We start from the raw sequence: 24,863 nt of genomic DNA on the forward strand, positions 1-24,863 counted from the left end.
AAAAAAAGAAAGAAAAATGTTTCTTATAAGAGTCTAGTGTGGTGGCACATGACTGTTATCCCAGCACTCTCAAGGCTGAGGTAGAAAGATTCAAAGTTCAAGTCTAGCCTGGTTATACGGCAAGATTGTCTTGAAGAAGAAGGGGGAAGAAAAGGAGGAGGAGGAGGAAGAGGAAGAAGAAGAAGAAGAAAAGGAGGAGGAGGAAGAAGAGGAAGGGAGGAAGGAAAGAAGAGAAAGAGAGAGAGAAGGAAGGAAAAGAAGAAGAAGAAAAGGAGAAAAAATAAGTGGAGGAATGATTATGGTTGCACCATGCTTCTGCTTCTAAAAATGTATTAAGTGCCTAAACATTTGAATTTAGTCTCCGTTGACATGATTTTAAAGTCTAACTATAGACTGCTGACACAATTTTAAAGACACAGTTTATTAAGTTATGTTTCTGGAGACATTTATATTACCACTTATGTGGGAATTGTTTTTCTTGAGTTCATCTGTGATATGTATAAGTGGGGTAGTTTTTTAAAGTAGTTACCATGTCCATCTGCCATTGAGGACTTCTGATGTACTACCTGTTTATTTCCACAATTCTATGAGGCAGCCCTTTGTGTTACCCTCATGTTACAGCAGAAGAAACTGAGGTTTATAACTAAACAACTTGCCCCATAGTTAACACTTAATGAGTGACTGAGCTAGGATTTGAAGGAAGTTCTGGCTCTCAGTTTTTTCTACCGATAATAGTATAGAACCAAAGGGAACTTCTCTTCTCCTTTCTGAAGATTCTGTAATTAACACCACTAAAATAGACCGACAATAAACAGGTTAACTGGAGAAAGGGCACACAAATTTATTGCATGCCCAGGAGTGTCACAGGAGCACAAGCACCAATAACCCAGTGAGATTTAAAAGCTTATAAACCTTCCTCATAAGTGAGGGAGAAGTGGGGTGTAGACAGTTTTGGAGGGATAGTAAATGATTTTTAGGGGAGGGTATAGGTCCGAAGAATGGGTGATAACTTGTCACAAACTCTATTCAGGTTCTAGGTATAATGTCAACTTGAGCCTTCCTTCCTGTGATATGAATCGATCACCTCCCATTAGTGAGACTTTTGGGGAAGGGATTCACAGCAATTGAATATTTTCTGGAGGATCTAACAATCCAGGTATACAGGAGAACTTCAGAGAAATATCCTCCCTACATTTGTTGCTTTCTAAGTGTTTTCAGTCTGAAGTAACCAGACTTCAAAAGCAACATACATTGTGGTATCATTTTCTGAGCCTCAATAATAGATACTGTACTTCAACAATATACACAGGTTTACTTACAGAAAAACTTTATAAAATCAATCTAAAGATCACTATTCTTCAGACTTTGTGTACTCAAGCAAGACAATGGAAATGATCGTTCTCCATCCAGGGTCTGAAGGAAAAACTTTTTTTGCCTAAATTGACTAGATTAGATGATAAGAATTTTCATATTATTAACTTTATTATTATCTTTGCCACATAATCTTTGAAATGAAGAAGTGAATTGGATAATAGGATTTTATAAGCATGATATTAAGATAAATTGGTTAAATTGGTTAATTCAGTGAAGTAATTCTGACTTTTCAAATTAAGTTGAATATTTGAAATTAAATGGTCAAAGAAGAGGGAGACTCAATTACATCAAATGCTAGATATAGGTCAAGTAAGATGGGAACTCAGAATTGAACATTTGGATTTAGCAACATGGAAATCACTGATGATTCTTTTAAGTAAATTTTAAGTATACTGGTGGAGGACCAAGGTCTGATTAGAGTGGGAAGAAAAAACTGCAAAGAAAGGAAGTGGAAACACAAGTACTGAAGTTCTTTCAAGGAGTTTTAGTAGTCAAGGAAAGAAAGCAAAAACCAGAGAACACAGTTTAGAGAGATTTTCCTGCTTATGTGATAATTAGGAACATAAAGGTGTGGTTCCCAGAGTGGTGCTATTGGGAGGTGCTGAAGCCTTTAAGAGGTGGGGCTTAATCTCACACCCGTAATCCTAGCTACTTGGGAGGCAGAGATCAGGAGGATCATGGTTCAAAGTCAACCAGTGCAAATAGTTCTTCAGCCCCTAACTCAAAACTACCCAACACAAAGCGAAGTAGCTCAGGTGGTAGTAAACCTGCCTAGCAAGTGTAAAGGAACAGAGATCAAACCTCACTACTACCAAAAAAAAAAAAAAAAAGGTGGGGCCTAATGAAAGGCTTTTAGGTTATTGAGGGCATGCTCGTAAAGAGGATTATGGGAGCTTGGTCTCTTCCTCTTTTTATTTTTGCTTCCCACCAAAGAGGTAAGTGATTTTCCTCTACCATGTACCGTTGCCTCATGTTCCTGCCATGATATGCTATCTCCTCAAAATCCCAAAGCAATGGAGCCAAGAGATCATGGACTAGGATCTTTAAAACTATGACATAAAATAATCATTTTCTCTTTATAAGTTAATTATCTCAGGTATTTTGTTACAGTGGTAGAAAGCTAACTGAGTTTCAAATGTAGGAAATGATATTATTTTATATGCTAATAAGAATGATCCAGTAGAGAAGGACAGCTGATGATGCAAAAGAAGAGGGGAGAATTAGTAAAGTTCTGCAACCTTGAGTAGATAGCAAATGCTATCTGTATTAGTTTTCTATAGCTAGCATAACAAATTACTACAAGCTTGGGGGTTTAAAATAACACAATTCGATTCTCTCCAGGTTTCTGCAGGTCTATGAGGCTGAAAGGGTTTGGCTGGTTCCTCTGCTCAAGGTGCCACTAAGCCAAAGTCAAGGTGTTGGCCAGTCTGGGCTCTTATCTAAAGGTTCTGGGAAACAAATCACTTCCAATCTCACTCAGACTTTTGGCAGTCTTCGATTTCTTGCAGCTGTAGGACTGGGGTCCCCGCTTCCTTTCTGGCTGACAGCCAAGAGACTCACTCAGCTCCTTATCACGCTGCCCCTTTATGTTAACAAGCAATAGTTCTTCAAGTACTTCGCAGGCACCAAATCTTGCTGATATCTCTTGCATCTCTCTGTCTTCCAGCAGAGCAAGTTCTCTGCTCTAAGGGTTCAAGTGATGAGATTGAGCCCACCTGGATAGTCCAAGATTAGTCTCTATTTTAAAGTCTGTAACCTTAATTACATCTGTCAAAAAAAAAAAACACTTTTTGCCACATAATGTATTCACAGGTTCCAGGGATTTGTCATGCATGCATATATTTTAAGAGGGGCCACTCTGCCTACCACAGGAGCAACTGTATTGGTTTTTAGATAGGAATTATCTAAAATAACCATGCCAGGTTTTAGACAGTGGAATAAGCAGATATAGCACACAGATGATAAATGGAGCAGCATAGGATGGGAGCTAGAGAAGTACTCTTGTTTTCCCAGTGTTGTAGTGTCTTAGTCTATTCTGGTAGCCATAACAAAATAGCATAAATGGGTGACTTATATACAACGGAAATTTATTTATCACAATTCTGGAGGCTGGAAAGTCCAAGATCAAGGAACCAGAAGATTTCGAGTCTGGTGTGAGCTGCTCTCTGCTTCATACATGGCACTTCTGTGCTGTATCCTCACATGTAGAAGGGGAAAAAGAGCTCCCTTGGACCTCTTTTAAAAGTGTACTACACCTATTTATGAGGGCTCTGCTCTTGTAACCTAGTTAATTCCTAAAGACCTCTCTTCATAATACTAGTATGTTGGAGATCAGGTTTTGTATGAAGGGTTTGGGAGAGACACAAACTCTCAGCTATAGCATGTGGGAAGCAAGGCTATCAGATAAATGTAAAACTATGGGAGAGGTGCGGAAGGTTTGAGAGAGGAGAAGATATGAAACAAGAGAGTTGGGAAGTGAGTAAACTAACTGTAGTGTCATACTTAGGCAGGATATGACAGGTTTAACTAATGCTCATAGCCAGGAATTTAAAGAGAAATCAGTTATCCAGGAGATATTAAGCCTGTTAGCAGTAGGAATAGAAAAGAGAGGCCATGATGAGAAGAGATATTACAAGTTTAGTGACTGAAGGGATGTGTAAAGAGAGGAAAAGCAAGAAATCTTGTCTTGGATATGGGTAAAATTAAGGCACATCTCATAGAAATAAAGATGTCGAGGGCAGAGGGGAAATAATTTTGTAGGGCTTGGGGTGGTTCTAAGGTCATGCTGTGTTTGATGGAATGATGGGGCACCTGTCAGCCAAGCAGAAATGTGAGCATAGATATCAGGTGAGCTAACAGGGCCCAGAGATGCAAACTGGGAAGAGTTTGAGATATTGGAAGTGGGAGCTATGGGAAAGAATGCATTTTCTAATCATCTAATAGTATTACCATAAGGATTTTAGATAACAGACCACAGGTACTTGATAATAACCATAGATAATGAACACCATGTGCATGGTACCTTGTATTCAGGAACCATTAACTCTTAGTCATTTTATTATAATTATTAAGTGAAAGTGCTGGAATTCAAACCCTGGTTCTTTCTAACTCCAAATGCTGTTTCTTATCTATGCAACAGTTAGAATAAAGATAAATAAGCCATAAAACATTTCACATTTCTACTATTCCTCTTCTGTATCTATTTAAAAACAAAATTCCCACTGGTAAAGCAATATGATTTCAGAATATTACCAACAAATATCACAGGAGCTTATTGAAATTCTGTGTGCTCAATCAGTAGTAGATAAAATAACATATGAACAAGTTGAAATAATCAACTATCATTATGAACACAAGTGTATTTCATACTCTGATTCCAGATAGTCCTTTTTGGCAGGAAAATAGAAATGTTGATATGACATAATCAAGGCTTCCAGGTCTCTCTTCTACCAGTCATTGAACATTTTCTAGGTAACTAGTAAGGCATATTAATAGGCAAATACATTGGCGGGAGGGCACATAAAATTGTGCTTTCTGTGGCCACCTTAAGAAGCATCACAGGCAGAAAAATGTTTTTTATTTTGAATTCCTCTGTCTGGGCACTAACCACTGAGTGATTATTCATAAAAGGCATGAAATTTGGAATTTGTGATACCCTAGCCAACTGTGAATCATAATTTAAACCATCCTGAGGATGGACAGCTTTAACTCATTCCTCACCAAATGCACCAGCTGGCTTTCATCACACAACCAGCACCCTCCTCCATGATTTCTGGCCATTCCCCTCCCTGGTCCTTCTCTGCTTCTGCAGAGATATCTGCCAGTCAAGACTTTGTAAACAATCTCATCAGCTTCTGTGCTCATGTGTCTTTTGCCCCCAACCCCATCACAGGCAGATACTTGTCTGACATACCTTTTGGTTTAACATAAAGGTATTTTTTCAGACTTGCTAATGTATGGGAAACACATGGAGTTCAATACATTTGCCAAACAGATTATAGCTTGCTTCATTTTGGTGTGTGTGTATATAATTTTTTCAACTACTAACCCACATGCCTTCAATGACTTCCTATGCCTGCCTTAGTTTTTATGATAATCTTATGACTATTTTACTATTCATACACAAGCATGTCAGAGTCCATGAGTGCACACAGTTTTTTCATTGCCAGGTAATGGGCAAAGACCTACCTAGGCTCCTGGAGGAAAAAAAGGCCTCTATAGCACCTCCCTCCATAAGCAAGTCCCAGGAGCCATGGTCACTCCTGTGGACACACTTTAGAAACTTCCTTTACCCTGCAAGATCAAGAATATACACCATTGTTGTAGGAGTCTATCCTATCATTTCTATCTGTGAATAATGAGAAAGAGGAGCACGTAGTAAAAATGAAGAGAACCAGTTTCTAAGTGACCAACCCAAACTAAACATCACATATACTATGAATTTTTTTCCTAAGTGATAAAGTTTTCATTTCTCTAGATGGGGTATGTGTGCTTGTGTGTGTATGTGTGTGTGTGTGTGTGTGTGTGTGTGTGTGTGTGATCCTAAACTCTACTCTTCCAATAGTCTAACATTATTTCCTAATCATAAAACCTAATGTCTGGATAAAACCAATACCATGGGATTAAGGTGAAAATGAAACTTAGAATCCACAGTACCCTACCAAATGCGTGATTGTAGCAAGTACTTACACTGCTTTATGGATTACAAGGCAATAATGTGTATCACCATGCTTATGGCTAATAGTCATCTTCCACTTTTACGATGGACAAAACTGCGGCCCATGAAGTAAAGACACTTGCCCAGCATCACACAGATAGTATGGAATAGAACCATATGTAATTAACACTATCTAATCCTTTTTGAGCTGTAATTACATAGGGTTCAAGTTAATAAGTGATAGCTAGGACCCCAGTCAAGGATCTTCCTCTCATTCTTCCATCCTTGGATTCTTAGTATAAGTAATTTTTAATGCAATACTAAAGACAATGATCATATTGCTGCTATAAAGCAATTAAAATAGTATTTTTGACAACTTCTTACTTGCCTCACCCTTAAAATGAACTTAATTACATAGTTAACTATAACTTAATCTTTACATACTCACCGAGATAAACAGCAAGAAAAAAGGATGTAAAGCAAATATCATAACAGTATATAGGCTTCATAAAGCAGTCGAATTTCTGAGTTTAGGTATGAAGGAAACAGAAATTCCATGTCTCACTCTCCTATAGAAATAGCAGCTAAACCATGAAATCTAAGTCCCTAGAACTATGAGTGGAGTGTTTGTACTGTGTGGGAGAGAAAGGTGTTACTGAGTTGCTAAAACATTGAGTTTACTAATTCCTTTTATGTGGTTCTTCCAGTATTTGCTATTTATACCGTCAGTAGTAAAATAAAAGTTATTTTTACCTAAATTACTAAGATATTCCACTGCTTTATGATTGCATTACTGTAGTTCTTGTTTATTATTATTCATATATCAACTTGGAAAATGGATACACATGCACACTAAAAAAGGGTATAAAAATTTGTAAATGAGGAACATAAATATGGTAATACACACAAAGTATGCTATCAACACAGCCTGGGCTACAGTGATAAAGGTTAAATTCCAACTCAAACTAAATTACCACCATTTCTGGAAGACAATAACAATATATTTTTATAGACACTTCAAGGTAATAGTTTTAATCAAAGTGCCACATCATAGTAACAGACTATATTATTTTACATGAATAAAAAGGACTTATTAATAACTCTTAAATTAAATTGTCAATTGAATAAACAACAAAGAAAAATAAAATTCAATGAAATCCTAAGATTGTTTCTTAATTACCTTGTTAATTTTTAAATTGAAGACAATATTAGAAGATAGCAAGTCTATTCCCACCCTCATTTTCTAAATGAGATAGCACAGCTCACCATTAAAACCTAATCAGGAGGATCTTACCACATCCTCTGAACCAAACTCTTACCTGTTAGCTCTTCGCTGTATCAGCCTCTACTATCACCAAAACTTGCTCCAACTGAGCAGAGTGATAACAAACTGAGAAGTTAGGACTCACTTTTTTCTTCCCTTCTTTGCCCTATGGAGAAAACCTCTGGAAGAAGACTTCTAAAGTTCCCAGTATTATATTGAGAAGTCTAAAACAATCCATGATGAAACACACAAGCTAGCTAATATATTAATATTAATATAGCTCTTATAAATAGATGACTGAGTGTGGGGAGGGAAAATGAAGATAAGATTAAAAAAAAAAAAGACTAAGTTAAAAACAAGAGTCCCTGGAGGTAAAGGAGCAATTAAGCCAACTGTGGACCTGGGCACATCTACTAATTTCAGGTGACTTTGAACTTTGGTTCATGTCTGAATAGGGTCTGAGATTCCTGCATGCAGCCAGTACTCAGGAAGGCTGGAGTATCGATGAAAGGGGGAGTGGTGGACAGAAAGCCTCTTTGCACAGGCAGACTATGGTTCACAGTGGAACAGAAAGAAGGATTATGCTGCAAGAGATTGGCCAGAGAATTCATGTGGATTTAAAACCCAAAGTATTATTAATTTTAAATCCCCAAAGACTACAAGTCAATTTCATTTTTTTACTTTTGAGACAGTACGAAAGTTTGAACCCAGGGCCCTATACTTACTAGGCAGGTACTCTACTTGAGCCACACCCACAGTGTTTTTTGCTTTAGTTTGTTTTTCAAATAAGGTCTCTGTAATTTTCCAGGGCCAGCTTCTAATTGTGATCCTCCTATATATGTCTCCTGAGTAGCTGGGATGACAGATATGCACCAACATGCCCAGTTTATTCTGTTTAACTTTTTGCCCAGGTTGCTCTTGAACCTTGATCCTCCTATCTCCACCTCCCCAGTAACTGGAACTACAAGCATGACCATCACATCTGGTCAATTACATGTTTGGTTAAATAGTGCACACATACAAAGGGGGGGCAACTAATAAATGGGCTGATGGACTTTTACATACTGAACTTACCAGTATCCAAAAACAGCATTAGCAGGAAGTCCCTTTTAACCACTGTACCCCTCAAAGGGAAGCAAATATTATTTTTGCTAGTTTTCAAACTGTGTATCAGCTGGGCACTGGTGGCTGATGCCTATAATCCTAGCTACTTAGGAGGCAGAGATCAGGAGGATCACAGTTCAAAACCAGCCTGGGCAAACAGTTTGCAAAACCCTTTCTCAAAAAACTCATCGCAAAAAAGGGGGCTGGTAGAGTGGGTTCAAGGTATAGACCATGAGTTTAAACCCCAGTACTGAAAAAAAAAACTGTATATCAGTGGAGTCATACAGTATTTACTCTCTTATATATCTGTCTTCTTTCTCTATATTATTTTTATTTAATTCATCCAAATTGCTGTACTTTCGCTCATTGCTTTGCAGTTTTCCTTCGAGTAAATGTACCATCATTTCTCTGGTCATTTTACTGTTGATGGATTTTTCTTAGTTTCCAGATTGGTCTTGTCATGATCAGTGCTGCCATGCTTTTTGTGACTGTATGTGTACCTTTCTCTTCTACCTATAAGAGGAACTGCTGGCTCATACACAGCAAGTGCATAAGTAGCTTTGCAAGTTAGTGGTCATACCAACTTATTCTCACACTACCAAGATCCAATGGGTCTGACTGCTCTACATCCTTACCAACACCAGGTATTTCCCATGTGTTTTATGTTAGCTATTCTGGTAATGAGCTGATATTTTCAATTTAGACTAATCCTGCTTGATTGTGCATCCAGATATCTGGCAGAAGCAAATCAAATACTCCCTGGAGAAACATGCTCTCAACTCAAGCAAATAACCAGAAGAAACCTCAAGGAACTGTTTTAATATCAGATGAAGTATTTCAAAAGGCACAAAGCATTTTCAGAGGGAAAAAAATCCCTGTACTACAGTGGAACTAGTGATGGTTTAGTAAACTGGCACTTTGAGGAGAGAGGGCACAGCCTTGCTTTGTGGCATTTGCCCACTTACATGCTGTAAATATTACCACCATGGTTAATTTTAAGCTGCCTGTGTGAAGTCACTGAACACAGTCCAGCTCTTGAGAACCAATCTAAGATAATTGCACAGCATAGCTGATAGGAACCTCAGTTTATCAGAAGCATTTAGCAATTCCAGTCTTCAAGACACTTAATAGTTTAGCTTGAGAAAAACTACACTAAACTGGCAAATTCGTCATCATATTAGGAGATTTTTAACATACCATTCTCGGTGAGAGTAAAAACAAAGTATCAGTAAGTATACAGATGATATCTAAAGGACATATATGGACTCTTCCATCAAATGACCAAAGAAAACAAATTTATTTCAGACATATTTACAAAATATGGTCCATAAACAAATTACAATCAACCATTACAACCAAACTAAATATAGAGAATATTCTAATCAAGATTCAGAAAGGACAGAAGCCAATAACAATAAGAAAAGATACAAATGGAGAGGGTGAAGGTGTTCAAGGCACACTGTACACATGCACGGGATTCTCACAATGAAATTCCCTAAAATTATTAGTGTATGATAAATCAAAAGCAAATTTTTAAAAAGATTGATATACACAGACATTTAGAAATTGAGAACCAATACAATTTCTTCTTAATGACTCTTCACACTTCATGATAACAAAGTTTACTAAATATCTCATCCAAAAAAATTGGAAGGGGCAGTCCTAGGATATGAATTCAGGGCCTCATGCTCGCTAGGCAGGTGCTCTACACTTAAGCCAATCTGCCAGCCCCAAAAACTTTTTAAATACATTATTATAAACATGATAAATTCTTTTTTTTTACACAACCCAGGGCCTTGTGTATGTTAGGCAAGTGTTCTACCATTGTACAACATCACTGATTTGTCTATAAATCTATAATGAGGGTATAAGTGACCTAAGGAAAATACTGGGTCTTCCTGCAATTTCTGTATGTTTTAATGGTTCTTGATGTGGGGATCAAGTATTTTCCAACACAAAAGACAAATTAACATTTTGAGCTAGGAGCCTTGGCACTGTTTTTAGAAGACGGTAAGAACAAGCATGTAGCATTAAATAAAGGAAGTTATTGTATCTCAATCATACATACTTTCTACCCTACCACCCTTTCCTTTATTGAAATATTCCCCAAGTTCTTCATAAAAGTAGTTCTATTTTCTCTGTGTACTCTATAAATTGCTTTAACACCATAGACTGTCTTGAATACTTACGTAATTAAGTTCATGATCTTCGTCTATAAACACTTTAAAAAACAAAATAGAAGTTTACTATTTTCTCTAAACATACAACCATTTTCTTTTTTTTAATTTCTTTTATTCATTTATTCATATGTGCATACAATGATTGGGTCTTTACTCCCCCCTTCCCCCCACCCCTCCCTTTTTCCCCACCCTCTCCCTCACGCCCCCCACTCCCTTGCTTCCAAGCAGGAACTGCTTCATTTCAGTAGTTATTCAATCACCCCACCCAGCAAGGTCCCTTGTTTTCATTCATTTGTTTACTTCACAAATATTTAAATGATATAAACTATGTGTTGGTGCCTCCAGTCATTAAAGACACAATGGTAAAAAAGACATGCATAATTGTAACTATCACATAGCTTACTTTGTAGCAAAGAAACTATGTGTAAAATGTGCTAAATAAATATTTACCTAATGAACTGAACATGATATATCTGTTCATACAATTAACTTCTTTCCATGAAAAAATATAATATAGAAAAAATGACACAAACATAATATTCAAGCTTATTTAAAATCTGTGTTTACAAAGAACTAACAAATTGCCTTTGTGTGGCAATAACTGATAGCCTTTTGGTTTCATAATATGCAATAACACAGAACAAAGTTGGAAACTTTCACTTGCTTAGCACAAGTGAAGAAAAGGTTTCCTTTAAATAACATACATTACTACAGGCTTTTGAAATACAATCAGCTAACTTTATAACTAAAAATGAAGTGCCCAGAGAAACAAATGATCCATTCTACTCAAAAATGTACTGTGGCCTTGTGACAGCTGTTACATGGTGGTATAATCCCTCTACAGAAAACTATGAGGGTTGCTCTTTCCCCCAAAAGAGAAAAATCAATTTGCACATAGTGGTTATTCAACTATGACCTATTTGTATAGCATAATTCCCAAGACATTCAACTCACAAATGGGGCCACTTGTTGGATCTGCTGGTTGGAGCCAGTCTTTTAAAAGTTGAAGAGGAAAATCCTCTGGGGGTTTATGTAAAAGGGAGAGAGACAGAATCTAATCCTTCATAGCACACTGGCTGCCTGCCAAAGTGCTCTAGAGGAATTCAGAAGCACAGACCCTGGAATGCAGCCCTATCCGGGGAGGCTGTCTGATGATGAGAAAGGATCGGGGGCATTGCTGCTGCCACTCCATCTTAGACTCCCAGTAACACAAGCGTGGGGTGGATGGCAGGTACCACTTCCCCATTTTGACTTTAAGACATCCTGCTTTAGTCACTGGGAGGGAGAGAGAGATGAAAAATGGTGACTCTTTTGCACAGCAACATAAGCAAATGATTTATCTTAATTATTTTTAGATTGCAATATGTTGCCTCATATGTCAAATGTACATTAAAAAGCAATTAGCTAAAATGTCACCATTAAATGATTCACTACTTAGCAACTCAAATGCAGAAGCAAAAAAAGAATGAAAGCTAGTGTCACTGTACACCAATTTGAGAAGTTTTTGCTCTTTTTGCTGCTTCGAATTGGACAATAAGGGTGTCTCAAATCTTGTATAGGAGATAGTAGCACACACACACATTTGCAGGCATAGTCACAGTCATCTCTAAGTTAAGGCCCATGATCCAAATATGACCTGCCACCCGGTTTGTGCATAAAGTTTTATTGGAACACAGCCTAGGTTACTCATTCACACACTGTAAATGCATTCAAGCTGTAGTTGCAAAGTTGAATATTTACAACAAAGTCCATATGGTCTACACAGCCTAAAATAGTTACCCTTTACATAAAAAGTAAAGAGTAGAAAAAGGTTGTGAGCACCTGGTTTATAAACTGTATATCATCCTACAAGGTGCATCATTTGCACAAATGCTCAAGTAATGCACACATGGAGAGATAACTATTGAGATCTGTAGAGAATCTCACTGAAGACTCAGTAAACTGCTGATCAGTGATCAAATTACCCAAGGGAGGGGGACACTAGATCATTATAGAGAATAATGCCAAGCTCTCAGAGAATCAGGAATATTTCCTGTCACTATGAGCCAAACTAGACAGTATCATAAATACAAGATACAGGTTAAAATCCTAGAAGGGTATTGAGTAAGTGGGGGAGAGGAATACACTGAATAGGACCAACTGCAGTCTGGACATCACAGAAGGAAAGATTAGAAAACTTCAAGGCAAAGAAGCACGAACCCTCTTACACTGTTGGTGGGAATGTAAACTAGTACAACCACCCTGGAAAAAAATTTGGAGGCTACTTAAAAAGCTAGACATTGATCTACCATTTGATCCAGCAATACCACTCTTGGGGATATACCTAAAAGACTGTGACACAGGTTACTCCAGAGGCACCTGCACACCCATGTTTATTGCGGCACTATTCACAATAGCCAAGTTACGGAAACTGCCAAGATGCCCCACCACTGACGAATGGATTAAGAAAATGTGGTGTCTATACACAATGGAATTTTATGCAGCCATGAAGAAGAACTAAATGTTATCATTCACTGGTAAATGGATGGAATTGGAGAACATCATTCTGAGTGAGGTTAGCCTGGCCCAAAAGACCAAAAATCGTATGTTCTCCCTCACATGTGGACATTAGATCAAGGGCAAACACAACAATGGGATTGAACTTTGAGCACATGATAAAAGCTAGAGCACACAAGGGAGGGGTGAGGATAGGTAAGACACCTAAAAAACTAGCTAGCACTTGTTGCCCTTAATGCGGAGAAACTAAAGCAGATACCTTAAAAGCAACTGAGGCCAATAGGAAAAGGGGACCAGGAACTAGAGAAAAGGTAAGATCAAAAGGAATTAACCTAGAAGGTAACACACACACACAGGAAATCAATGCAAGTCAACTCCCTGTATAGCTATCCTTATCTCAACCAGCAAAAACCCTTGTTCCTTCCTATTATTGCTTATACTCTCTCTACAACAAAATTAGAAATAAGGGCAAATAGTTTCTGCTGGGTATTGAGGGGGTGGGGGGAGAGGGAGGGGCGGAGTGGGTGGTAAGGGAGGGGGTGGGGGCAGGGGGGAGAAATGACCCAAGCCTTGTATGCACATATGAATAATAAAAGAATAAATAAATAAATAAATACAAGATACAGGTTAAAATCCTAGAAGGGTATTGAGTAAGTGGGGGGAGAGGAATACACTGAATAGGACCAACTGCAGTCTGGACATCACAGAAGGAAAGATTAGAAAACTTCAAGGCAAAGAAGCACGAACTATTGAAATAAAATTCAGAGAGAAACTTTAGGTTAAGTGAAACAGTGTCAATGAACTCTAAGACAGCCTAAAAGGGCCTAATGTATGTTTTACTGAATCCTTGAGGGAAAGGAGAGTGAAGAGAGAAGCAAAGAAAATTGGAGAAATGATGGCCAAAACATTGCCAAATTTAATTAAATTATAAAGCCACAGGTTGGAGAAGCTCAACAACACCAAGTCCAAGAAACATAAGGAAAACTATACCAAAGTTTTCTCACCATTTCTGCTCAACATTGCACCAGAAAGACCAGCCAGAGCAATAATGAAAAGAAAAAAATAATAGCAATAAAATGTATCCAACTTGGAAAGGAAGAAATAAAACCGTCTTTATTCACAGATGACAAAATAGTCTATGTGGAAGAGTCAATGAAATTATCAAAAAGCTGCTGGAAATAAAAAGGTTTTAGCAAGGCACAGGATATAAGATCATTATACCAAAACCAGTTGTGTTTCTATATGCCAATGATGAACAATTTGAAACTGAAATTCAACCAACAATGCTACTAACCATAAAATAACACAAAATACTCAGAGATAAATACCTGTATGCTGAAAATGACAAAACACTACTGACAGAAATCTCAAGACTTTTTAGAAAATACATTGTCAAGGCAGAATGCTATTGGCATCATGATAGATAAGTGAAATAACAGAACAGAATCCAATGCAAAAATGGAACCCATACATAGACAACTAATTTTTGAGAAAAGTGCAAAGGCAATTCAGTGAAGAAAAGATGGTCTTTTTTTTTTCTTTTCTTTTCTTTTTTAAGATGGTTTTTTCAATGAATGGTGCTGGGACCATCAGGATATTTGTATGTAACAAAATAAACCAGTTGAAACATTGCATCATGTATAAAAATTAGCTCAAAATAAAATATAGATGTAAGTGTAAAGCCTAAAACTATAAAAATTCTAGAAGAAACATAAGAGAAAATTTTTTGTGGCTTTAGGCTAGGCAAAAAATTCATAGAAGCAGCACCAGAAAACACACACGCACACACACACACACAAATTGACCAAAGTAACCATATCAAAATGAAAATCTTCTGCTTTTTGACTGATAGCACTAAGAGGATATAAAGACAAGCTGTAAAATAGTAAAAACATTTGAAAGCCTGTATCTGATAGAAAACTCATATCCAGAATATTTAAAGAATTCTCAAAACTCAAAAAGAAACCAAGCAACCAAGTAAAATTTGAGAAAAAAATTTCAACAGACCTTTCACCAAAGATGTACAAATGACAACTGAGCACATATTAGCAATTAGGAAAGTGCATTTTAAAACCACAGTGATATTCCTACACATCAATTAAGAAGATCGACTGTAGTAAAAGATGGTGAGGTTATAGTGGAACTGAAACTCATATATAATTGATGGGAATAAGAAAGTTCAACTGCTTGGGAAGGTACTTTCGCAGCTTCTTAAAAAGTTCAAAAGCTTCTTTAAAAGTTAAATAATCCTGCAAGGCATTGGTGACTCATGCCTGTAATCCTAGCTTCTCAGGAGGCAGAGATCAGGAGATTCCCGGTTTGAAGCCAATCCAGGCAAATAGTTCACGAGGCACTTGAAAAAACTCATCATAAGAAAAGGGCTGGTGGAGTGACTTGAGTCCCTGAGTTCAAACCCTAGTACTACAAAGAAAAAAAAAAAGTTAAAATGATCCAGTCATTTCACAACTGGGTATTTACCCAAAAGAAATAAAAGCATATTTTCGTATAAAGCACCTTTATTTTTAATACCCCAAAATGGAAATAAAGCAAATGTAGACCAAATGGTCAAAAGATAAATGATGGTATTTCTATATAGTGGAATATAACACAGCAATAAAAATGGATGAACTACTGATATACTCCACAAGAATGCACTTCCCCATCATTGTACTAAGTGAAAAACGCTAAAGGAAAAAGAATACATCTGCATAATTTCATTTACACAAAACTCCAGAAAAGGCAAAGATATGGTGAAGATCACACAGCAGTGACTGCCTAGAGAAAAGAGTCAGGAAATAGAGGGGTGACTGACTTTAGGGACAAGAGGACATTTTTTGTGGGTTTTTGATATGTTCACTATCTTTGTGGGTAATAAATATGTACACCATTATGTGGTAATGCTTCTATAACTCTTTATATATGTCACGATGCAGCAAATTGTACACTTTAAGCATGTGCCATTTAAGGATGTCAGTATGTATATAAAAGAAATTATACCTTGATGAGGCTGCTTTAAAAAAGAATGCCTGAAGCTCTACATCATGAAAATGAATTTAATTTGGAGCCAAGTCAACTGTAATATGTATTAATATTGACTGAGCTCAGCTCTGACAGTTTTGTATACCTATCTCATTTGACTGTTATAACATAGAATATGAGGCAGGTATTACTCTCCTCACCTGACAGATGACAAAACAAGGTTTGAGTGTTTGGGCACTTCCTCAGTATCATGCAGTGTGGTAGCATCTTGCTTTTGAATTCAAAATCCCAAGTACACTTTCTCAATGCACTTTGCCTTACCAACATTCTCCCTTTAAGAAACAATTAGTAAGCCAGCTGCCAGTGGCTCATACCTGTAATCCTAACTAGCTGGGAGCCTGAGATGGGGAGGATTGTGGTTCAAGGCCAGTCCAGGAAGGGAGTTCATAAGATTCCCCCACCTCAACCAATAGCTGGGCTCAGTGACACACACCTGTCAGCACAGAGACAGTGGGAAGTGTAAAATAGCAGGATCATGGTCCAGGTTGGCCTGGACAAAAATCGAGATGGTATCTCCAAAACAACCAGAGCACAAAAGCTGGAGACATGACTCAAGTGGTATAGCATCTGCTTCACAACCATGAAGCCCCGAGTTCAAGCCCCAGTACTGCCAAAAAATAATTAGTAATAATTTTTAACTTACTACATATCCTAACATGTCCTTGCCTCTCAACTGATAGAAGGCAAATATAAATTCCATCATTTATAAGTCAACCTACTTCTCAGAAGTAGTTATCATTATATAAAAGTCTTAAGTGTAGCACTTTAAGAAAGGAATGTATTTCTTATAGGCAAAAGTTAGTTTCTTTTCCATTTAATATTAAGTAGTAAAACACAGCTAGATATCCACATGTGAAAGAATGAAGTTAGACTCCTGCCTCATGCCGTATATAAAAATTCATTCCAAATTGACCAAACCTAACTGTAAAAGCCAGACTATAAAACTCTTAGAAGAAAACAGAGGGGCAAATCTTCGTGACCTTAAATTTGGTAATGGATTTTTAGATGTGATACTGGCTTAACCCGAATTTACAGGAATGTTTTTACAACTTGCTACAAGTTCCTACTTGTAGCAAGGTGTTAGAATGGAATTTGTTAATATTGATAGTTAATTAGAAAGAAAAAGAATTGCCGTCTCATAAGGCAACAAATTAGTTTTTTCCCTTTTCAGGTACTTTCCCTGTAAGAAATTGGTTAACAACTCATAATTTTATACTGTATTCTATAATCTTTGAATTACTAGCAATTTCAAACTAGAGTTTGAAATTAAGAACAATCTCTTTCTACTTATTCCTTCTCTATTTTAATCTGTCACATCAGTCATAGAAAAACAAACTAATGAAAATTTAAGTCAAGTGAGTAGTGGCTTCCAAATTAAAAAGAAGTTTATAAGCCACTCCGTGTGCTAGCATATGATTTTATTTAAAGAAATGAGATTTTCTAAAAACTCAGGTAGTCTCTCCTTTATATTTTTCCAAACATTTCATTACTTGAAGATTTTACAAAGGAACAAAAATTGTTTTGTTTCTCTATTTCACAAGAAAATAAGAAATGAAAACAAAACCTTTAATTTCTACTCTTTACTTCTTTTCTTCAGTGTATACAAAATCTCTTGAAAGAAGGCTTCATGTACATTCAACTTTATGTTTACAATGTTCTTCCAGACCTCCAGCAATATTTTACTCACATTACCACAACTTCCTGGAATACAGAGCTTCTGACCACTCTCCACAAAGGTCCAAATGCTAGAAAACATTCCATAGAGCTGTCTTGTCAGCTCACAGATTAAATCAAAGATGTCTAACAGGATATCCAGGATTTTTATTCTTAGTCTATTGCAAAACTTTGTCTTTTAGTTGTTTTTTTCTTTAGTTAATTAATTTGTTTTGCAGTACTGGGGGTTGAAGTCAGGGCCACATGCTTGTTAGGCAGGTGCTCTATTTCTTGAGCTATTCCCCTAGGCTTGTCTTTTAGTTTGACAATCTCATTGATTATGGCAATTATTGTGTTGTGGTCTACTGCTATAACCTCAACAGCATCTAAAATTACTTATAGTAAATAAATACTAATACATACTGAATAATACTAATAAATAATGCTAACAAATTACATTACTCACAATAAACATTATATTAAACAAACACAATTGGACAAACAGGTTTGTATATTTTGTGACACATGGAAATAGACACAGAGCTAAAGTTGTACAGGTCTAGTTTTAAAACAGAGATGAATGAAGAAAGCTAAACACAGCTATGAATACCAATAAGACCCCAGAGATTCTAATCAATATCTACATGTTTCTTAAATCAGAAGGGTATGTGGAGATCTCAAAGTCAACCTTCTGTCAAATGTAAGAAATCCCTCTTCAGTATCCCTAATTAAAATTTCCTTGAGCACTTCTAATATCAGAGCTTAGAGCTTACATTAGTTCAAAATTATCTGTTCCTTTCTGGAACAACTAAAGTTTATAGGAAATTAATCGGTATAGTTAGGTTGAAACCTGTTTCAGGTTTTCTACCCATTGGCCTTAGATCTATCATCTGAAGCAAAATGTCTGTTCTTTTATGGGTGAAGGAAGGAAGGGGCAATCTGGTGGAAAGGAAACTATAAAAACAAGAGCATGTATGCAGTAAAGTAACCAGTGGGTAGAATAATTATTAATAGGTTGTAACTAATTTGAGGAGGTACTTTCAGAGAATAAGGACAAGAAGGATATGCTTCATTAAGCTGGCTGTGCCACATTCTGGAGATCCCATCTATAAAAATATAATGATTTAACTAGTCAAAGGTTGCAAGCTGCAAGCAATGCTTTCAATGAACAAAAGATAAGAGAAAGTATTGGAGCCTGAGTCAAACTGAATACATTCATATTCAACTTAAAAACCATCCTACTGAGAGCCAAACACACACAGCCACACAATCTGGCCCTCAAATTGAGTTTTCTCTCTTGAGCTGGACAACATTTCAACCTGTCAGTTTCCTTCACATAAAACATCTACAAATCGTGGTCTACTGACCCCTCATGTAGTTCCCTAAGCAGCCTACTTTTGGCAACTCACCTGCACTTTTGTTTGTATTCTGAGTCATGGCAAAATCTGTACATTAACCATTGTTTTTGCTTTTATGTACTTCATTTCTCTAGCTTACTTCTTAGGATTTTTCCATCCCATAGAAATTTCATTCTTATCTTAATATAAAAAAAAAAAAAAAACTGGTTTTCCAGGACTATATGGTTCTCACAAGAATGTCAAGAGGACACCATTTGATTCAAAGTCATAAAGCCAAAAGATGACATTCCAGGCATGCCCTAAGACTGCAGCATGGGGTACTATTTAGGGGTAGCATTGCAGTTTTTAGTGCTCTGAGGAGCCCTGTCATGTATGTGGCTTTTCTAAGTTTTTTTATTTACTGTTATCACACTCAAAAACAAAACATACATTTTTTTCTGTTGCTCTCAAGCTTATGATTGATATGTAAATGTCTGACAATTTTTGTCAATTAAAAAATATTTAAAGGCCATGTAGTACGCAGCAAGTAACACCGAACTTGAGGGAATTAAATAATTCAAGGTCCTTCTCTGCACCTGAACAGACCAATCTTTTGTAAGAGACTTAATTATTGGACCCAATATTTCTAATCTAGAAAACTTGACACTCATTGTGCTTAATTCATAGAATTGCTATGAGAACACAAATTGAGATTACATTTACTTTCTAAAATATAAAGTTATATACCACAACATATAATTAAAATTTTATTGACTTAACCTCCACTTCTGAGAGGATGAAGTAGATTGTAAGAGGGCAATGCTTCCACTGCAAAAATAGAAAAAGATAAATGTAAGAATGATATGCTTTTAAAGACATCAGAAAGCTTTAAAAATAACAGAGTAAACCAGCTAAAATTCTAGGGGATCTAGTTGTAGTCAGCCATTTTGTTTCCCTAAGGGCATTTCTTGATGTGACTCAGGCCAAATATAGAGTATGTCCCAATCTGAGATCATTATCATGGCAAAGAGAAACCAGAAAAACATTTAACTATTACACAGAACTAGAGGACAAATTGCAAGCTTGAGAAACCACAAATACACTGCTGTTTCATCTTCTGGGATATTTAAGTTTGTAGGTTATACAGGATGCCATCAAACTAAGCCTAAAAATCAAAGTGAAATCCATTGTAGCTCCATATTGTCTAGGACATGCATATGCCAAGAGAGAGAACTTCTTTAAGCACATGACTGAGACTTTTCTAGTCTTCTTTAAGATTTTTGCTATTTCTTGAAACTGCATAGGAAAGATGCTTTAAAAGCTGGACTGGAAACATTCAAAGCATTGATCTGGGAGCTCTTACATTCTTTAAGAACTGAAAAAAACAAGAATAATTAACAGATTTTCAGTCAAAATACCGTGAGAACCACTGCTGTGGTTTGTATATGAAGTGGTCCCAAAAGGCTCGTGTGTTGAAGGCTAGGTTCACAGTTGGTGGTGCTATTGCCAGGTGATTGGATCATGAGGACACTAACTCATGGATTAATCCACTGATGGGTTCGTAGCTGAACAGGCTATCAGGAGGTGGGAACTGATTGGAAGAAGTGTGTCACTGGCGGCATCCCTTCGAAGAGTATTTCTTGTCTCTAGCACCTTCCTGCTTGTTTCTGTTTCCTGTGGCCATGAAATGAGCAGCCTCCTCTGCCACAAGTTCCCACTGCTATGATGTTTCTCCCTTGCTCAAGTCAGCAACCTCTGAAATTGTGAGTCAAAATAAATCCTTCCTCCCTTAAATTGTTTATCTCAGGTATTTTGTTAACAATGACAAAGACCAATAAATAAATAACACAACCACATTCAAAGATCCAGAACAATGGCTGAGGGCACAGCTCAAGTGTTAAATCACTTGCCCAGCAACATGAGGCCCTGCGTTCAAAGCCCAGGACCATCAAAGAATAGGAAAAAGTAAGATGTAGATTGAATTTTACTAATTGCAACCCAGTTCCATCTTTGATTAAAGTGTTGGTCCCCTTCCTCTGTATCAATCTTCCTGCCCTTTGGTGGAAGATAAGTCACCTGGAACTTCTGTGATTCTTCTGGTCACAATGTACAACATAAAATGAAAACCTACTGAGCACAAAAGAGCCAAGAAAATATGATCAATAATCAAGAGGGGAAAACAGTAAGATGATAGATGTAGTTCCACTGGTAGTTTCAATCCAAGAATTAACAAATACTTTCATAAGAATCATAACAAATGCTTTTTAAAAGGCAGAAATATAATAATAGAAATGTACAGATACACTTACCAAAAAACATGTTACACTTCTCTCTGTTGCATTGCCATTCATAATCATTAAAATTGGAAACTACCCAAGAAATTATAAGAAAGATAAATAAGTTGATATAGTCCCATAACAAAACGCATACAGCAGTGAAAATTAACACTCTAAAGCCATTCCTAATAAAATGAATTTATTAAGCACAATGTGGAGGAAAACAGGCAGATTTAAAGGACTATATTCTCATGAATCAATTTATATAAGATAAAAATTGATCAAAATTCATGTATAATTTGGACTGCAGATGCAGTTCAGGGGTAGAGTTGCTTGCCTAGTATGTGCAAGGCCCTGAATTAAATCCCTAGTTCCACAAAGACAAAAACAATCTATAATCTTGGAATAAGAAAGTAGGTACTATACACTAAGAGTGGCAGAAATGTCTGGAAAGAAACAGATGCAAAGTTTTTCAGATGCTGGTAGCTATGCTTCTTGACGTGGGGCGATGGATAGTACAGTGAAAATTCATCAAGCTACATACATTTAGAATATGTGCCCATTTTCTATGTAATTAGATGAAGAATTTTTAAACTTAAAAAAATAATTTAACCTGATAAACTGTACAAATATTTCCAAACTAACTGTATGTAAGTATGGTGACAGATTAATTAGTCAGAGAATGTACTTACAACCTCAGGATTCTGTGGGAAAATTCATCAGAAACAACTTTCCAAAGGCAACATCAGAGATTTTAATCTAACAAAGCCGGTCAGTCATTTCTCCAAATCTCAGTGTCCTGCCTCCTTCTTAGTTCTTTATTATTTGATAAAAATCGCCCATAGTACTTCCTTTCCCAAAAATGTCTTGTGCCAGAGCATTCCTTCTGTGCAAATCAATACTCCTTTAGAACTCTTACAATTTTAAAAGAAATCCTAACCCATAGCCAAATCTGTTATATAGTATCTAGAAGGAAAATAGCAACACAGAGGTGACTTTTTCTCCAAAGTATTTTAACTTCATAATTTTAGTTGGCTGAATCCTCAACTGTAATCCTCAACTCATAGCCTGTAAGTGAAAGTCATTCATCCGTAATATCATGAAAGGATCCTGCTACCTGTTGTAGCTGGTTGGCTCTGGATCTGCAAGAACTTGTTGACACTGTGTCAGAGATTCCTTCTATGGGGATATATAACCCTTTGCAGGGTCAAAATTTCACTTACTCATTTATATATAACGATATAGTTAAATCAGAAATGTTTGCCCACTGCAGCCATGTTAAAAGATTTTTATACACACACATCACATACACATACACATACTAAAAAAAAAAAAAAAACTACAAAACATAGTAGACAGATTGTATCTTTAATTTAAAATATTAACAGACATACTTCCAGAGAAACAGCACAAGAATATTTTAACAACATGTAACAAGTTAGTTCTCATTACACTGCTTACAAAGTCAAAATTTTAGAGTAAAATAAATATAAAGAAATGTAATACCACATGTATTGTGGAATCTGCATTCTGTTAGCAGAGCCATTACCAGAATTTTTTGTAATTAAAACTATGACCCACCTCTTTTTGTTCCAAAGTTGATGAAGACCATTTACAAGGCCATGAATTTAAAGATCATCAGAATTAAGAGTGTACAAATGAGCAGAGGACAGCCACAAATTCCCCCAAAACAAGTACTGCTGTGCTGAGATCAGAACACAAGTGAGAAAATGGACCTAGACATTTTGCATATTTGTAGTTTCACCATTAAATTTTTTTTTACATCCAAATTGAATTTTGTGCCAAAGTGGTTTAAGGACATCTTTGTGATATGTAAATATAATTAACAAATGCAGTTGTCCATCACTGCGTAATCTATGTTGCTTTTTTTTCCATTGCAAAAGCTGTAGTTCAGGAACCAAATGCCAAAATCAGAGCTTCACTGTGGTTGCTACAGGGATAAATCTGTGGCAAAAACAGTCCTTAATCTGTCTCCCATTAGCGGGATCATTAGCAGATTTTATAAACAACAGTTATAAACTTGTTTACCAATTCCTTCTCTGCCTTCTGTATATAAAAGGATCATTTATCTGTGTAGTCAATCTTAAAGTTTTCAAATGTCAACCTTAAAAAGTCAAACCTCATTTGAAAGAAAAGACACACATTGTAAAATCTTTCCTTACCTTTCAAAAGTTTAATTTTCCCTTGAGCCAGAACAAAATGCCTTGGGACTGTTGTGCTATATTCAACACTTGACACTTGATAGAACTTGGGAAAATGCAAGCTGCTAGGGTTAGATAATTTGTTGAATGTTTGCAAGTTATCTTTGTAACCATAGAAAAACAACTTGGACAACATTCTAGAAAATGTCCTTTGGAAACAAGTCTAAGCTTAAATTTCTTAAGATTAAAGAAATATTTTTGCTGCCCAGTAAAGAAGGCAGTAACTTTACTCTAAAAACTAGAGTTCCTATAAATCTTCCTCAGATAGTCACAACTGATCACAATTTAAAATGCTCTTTCTTCAGGTGTTGGAGAGGATGTGGGGAAAAAGGAACCCTTGTACATTGCTGGTGGGAACGCAAACTAGTGCAATCACTCTGGAAAAAAAATTTGAAGGCTTCTTAAAAATCTAAACATTGATCTGCCATATGATCCAGCATATACCAGAAGGAATGCAACTCAGGTTACTCCAGAGGCACCTGCACACCCACGTTTATTGCAGCACTATTCACAATAGCCAAGTTATGGAAACAGCCAAGATGGCCCATTACTGACGAATGGATCAAGAAAATGTGGTATTTATACACAATGGAATTTTATGCAGCCATGAAGAAGAATGAAATCTTATCATTTTCAAGTGAATGGATGGAACTGGAGAACATCATTCTGAACAGGGTTAGCCAGGCTCAGAAGACCAAAAATCATACATTCTCCCTCATATACAGACTTTAGATCTAGGGCAAATGCAGCAATGTTGTTGGACTCGGGTCACATGACAAAGGAAGAGCACATATGGGAGGTATGGGGATAGGTAGAAAACCCAAAACATGAAAGCGTTTGATGTCCCCACTCCAGAGGAACTAATAAAGAAACCTTAAAGCGACAGAGGTCAACATGAGAAGGGGATCAGGAACCAGTGTAAAGATCAGTTAGAGATGATTCAACATGGGTTGTAACACATTTGTACATGAAAGCAATGCTAGGAACCTCTCAGTATAGCTATCCTTAACTTGACTAGCAAAAACGCTTTGTCTTTTTTATTATGCTTGTGTCTTCTCTTCAACAAAATTAGAGATAAGGGCAGAACAGGATCTGTCTGGAAGCAAAGAGAAGGAGAGAGTGGGGACTTGGGTTTGGGGGCGAAATGGCCCAAACAATGTGTGCACATGTGAATAAATGAGTAAGAAAAAAATTCTCCAGAGTCCCACATAACAGGAAAATAAATAAATAATAAAATGCTCTTCCTTTGTCCACCACTGAG

General features: G+C 36.6%; 1 long non-coding RNA gene across 1 annotated transcript in view; it reads right to left on the reverse strand.

Annotated features, from left to right (window-relative positions):
* Window positions 1–23,630, reverse strand: part of LOC141416444 (uncharacterized) — a 46,057-nt gene extending 22,427 nt beyond the window's left edge. The window contains exon 1 of the long non-coding RNA XR_012441167.1: window positions 23,564–23,630. This is a non-coding gene — a long non-coding RNA (uncharacterized lncRNA). The remainder of the gene's footprint in view (window positions 1–23,563) is intronic.
* Window positions 23,631–24,863: the final 1,233 nt, after the last annotated feature.

The sequence above is a fragment of the Castor canadensis genome, chromosome 14, assembly GCF_047511655.1.
Source record: "Castor canadensis chromosome 14, mCasCan1.hap1v2, whole genome shotgun sequence".
In the NCBI taxonomy this organism is placed as follows: Eukaryota; Metazoa; Chordata; class Mammalia; order Rodentia; family Castoridae; genus Castor; species Castor canadensis.